The sequence below is a fragment of the Lipotes vexillifer genome, unplaced genomic scaffold (assembly GCF_000442215.2).
Source record: "Lipotes vexillifer unplaced genomic scaffold, Lipotes_vexillifer_v1.1 scaffold555, whole genome shotgun sequence".
NCBI lineage: Eukaryota > Metazoa > Chordata > Mammalia > Artiodactyla > Lipotidae > Lipotes > Lipotes vexillifer.
In genome coordinates, this window is record NW_006772693.1 from 624,908 (window position 1) to 627,782 (window position 2,875).

The 2,875-nt window shown below is 39.9% G+C and overlaps 1 protein-coding gene across 1 annotated transcript in view; it reads left to right on the plus strand.

Annotated features, from left to right (window-relative positions):
* The window catches only part of DNAH7 (dynein axonemal heavy chain 7), a 253,806-nt gene that overhangs the window by 177,598 nt on the left and 73,333 nt on the right, over positions 1-2,875 (plus strand). The gene's annotated exons all lie outside the window — the stretch shown is intronic.

Genomic DNA, 2,875 nt, shown 5'->3' on the forward strand with positions numbered 1-2,875 from the left:
CGGACGCGCAGGCTCAGCGGCCATGGCTCACAGGCCCAACCGCTCCGCGGCATGTGGGATCTTCCCGGACCGGGGCACAAACCCATATCCCCTGTATCGGCAGGCGGACTCTCAACCACTGCGCCACCAGGGAGGCCCTGGATTATTTTTTTCACGGGTCATCAAGTTCACTGATTGTTTCCTCTGTTGTCTCCTTTCTCTTGTTGCATCCTTACAGTAAAGTTTTTATTTCAGGTATCATATTTTTCAGTTCTAAAATTTTCATTTGGTTCTTGTTAAACTTTCTATTTCTCTGTTGATAGCACCCCTCTTTCCATTTATTTCAAAAAATATTCACCGTTACCAAATAAAGAGTTGTTATAATAACTGCTTTAAAGGTATTTTTCTAGTAAATCTAACATCTTACTTTTTCTTTAAGAATTAGTCACGTTCTGGTTCTTTGTATATCAAGTAATTTTGGACTGAATCCTGTTATAGCAGCCTGAGCAGATTATGACACCCCTCAGACTCTATGCACAACAGAGGCCCCTTTTCCCAGCTCTTCTATCCAGAGAGATGGATTTTCACTCAGTGTTTTAGGTGACTGAATTACCACTGCTCTGCCATGGTAATATAATTCTGTGGCTGGGTTGACCTGGGGGTAGGGACAGAAGAGAGAACAGCGAGATTCCCCCCACCCTCACTCTCTGGCTCACACATGATCATTTTCTCCGTCTTCTACTTTGAGTTTTTGCTACCTGTGTCTGTGCACAGTTCCCCCCATTAGGGCTGTTCTCAGACCAAAGCCAGAAGATAAGGAGGAAACACACACATGCACACACACAAGAAAGTCACTACCCACTTATTGGTCATTACTCAAGTTTTAACTTTTTTCCCATTCACTTCTTAGAATCTGCAAGTAGTTGATTTTTGTATTTTATCCTAAAGTTTTCATTGTAATCAGTGGCAAAGGTAGGCTATAGTGGATTTTACCCAGTTTGGTCAACACCAGGAGTCCTTTCCTCTAATTTTGAGATGGTGTTCTTTGAACCAGTCTTCTCCATGCACGGATAATCTCTTATAAAATATCCATTTTTAGAATGAGTTAACTTGTATGGTGTTTGTCAGATGTTCTTTTTGCTGTTCCCACTTCAGTGGATCGTCATATGTAAGCTTTATTTGATCTAGGAAAAGAGGAAAAAGAAGAATCAGCATGGACCCGTCCCTCAAAGAATATACAGTTTAGTTGGGTGATGCGGCTAATAAATTATAGAATTACCGTAATAGAATATTATCATTATATGAAAGTACCATAAATGTAATATGGATGAATGGCTAAAGAAGTTCAGTGAGAAAAGAGATCAAGACAGGCTTTGTGGACTGCATAGCATTTGAATTGACCTTGAAATGTGAGTAGTACTTGAACATGAAAGGATGGGGAAGAAGTGCATTTTGGACAAAGAAACAGCATGAACAGGGGTATTGTGGGTAAAAAAAATGTGGAAGCAACAGAAAGAAGAGTGAGTCATTTCAGTTTCTTTAGGGAAGCATAAATGCTGTCTAAAGCTCACATAATCCTCCAACCTTAAAAATATTTCCAAAATGTAACAGAATGAAACTTTTACATATAAGTTCTGTTTCTAATTTCCTTCTTACTCCCTTTAGTTTCTTATGGATATGGTTCCCTTTTTATTAGTTGTTTGCATCTACCCTTTTGGTCTCATTTCTTCCTAAGTGTAATTAATATTATAAAATGAGTTCTGTCCCCCCACCCCCTACAAAATCATATGTTGAAGATATAACCCACTGTGTGATTATATCTGGAGACAGGGCCTCAAGGAGGTAATTAAGGTTAAATGAGGTAACAAGGGTAGAGCCCTCATCCAGTAGGACTGGTGTCCTTGTAAGAAAAGGAAGAGACACTAGGGATGTGCGTACAGAGCAAAGGCCACTTGAGGGCACAAGAGGGCTGTGTTGTCCGCAAGCCAAGGAGGGAGACCCCTGCCAGCGCCCTGATATTGAACTTCCAGCCTCCAGAATTGTTAGAAGACAAATTTCTGCTGTTTGACAGCCTGTGGTGGTTTGTTATGGCAGCCCAAGCTCACTAATACATTATATAATGCTTATATTGGAGGACTGTGGTTCCTTTCATTTGGGGCAAATGATCCGATCAAATACTAAATTTGTGTCGTAATGAGATGGAATCGAATAGATTATCCTGATTCATCCCCAGCTTTTTTTGGTTGTTTTTTTTTTTTTTGCCCCAGTCACCTTTTATTTTCTCCTCCTGTTCTTCTGATGCTTGGCATAAATTTGCTGTGCTCACTCTTGGAAGAGTATGACAATATCTTTAGGAAACTGGCCAAACTCACGATTTGTGTTTACTGAAACTTCTGAGACAAAGAAAAAGAGCAGTGATCTTAATGCTGATTACATTTCACAGCAGACAGAAAGCTCTGTGGTTGGATACCATGTCATGATGGCAGATACTGGTTAACTCTTTGTGACCCAGCAACACCCTGGGCAGTAAACTGGGCGCCTTGTGGTGGTCCACTGCTCTTGTTCTTATCCTAAAAGGGAGATGTGAGTGAGAATAAAGCAATAAGTATGAGCTCTCTCATACTGCAAAAACTCTGACTTTCATAGAATATATTTCTGTTCATAAGAAGCTCGCAACCTCTAGGCAAGTATGTAGTGAACTACATATGTGACATTAAATATACAGCTGTTTGAAACAATTACTGGGTCAACAATTGTGTTAACACTTAAGGATCGATGGCTATTATGAAGATTAGATGATATAAAATTTTGCTTCTCACCATTATTTTAGACCACTGTATCTTTAACGGTCTAGATTTCAAATAGAGATGTGATGTCTCCATCCTTTCTCTTTCCC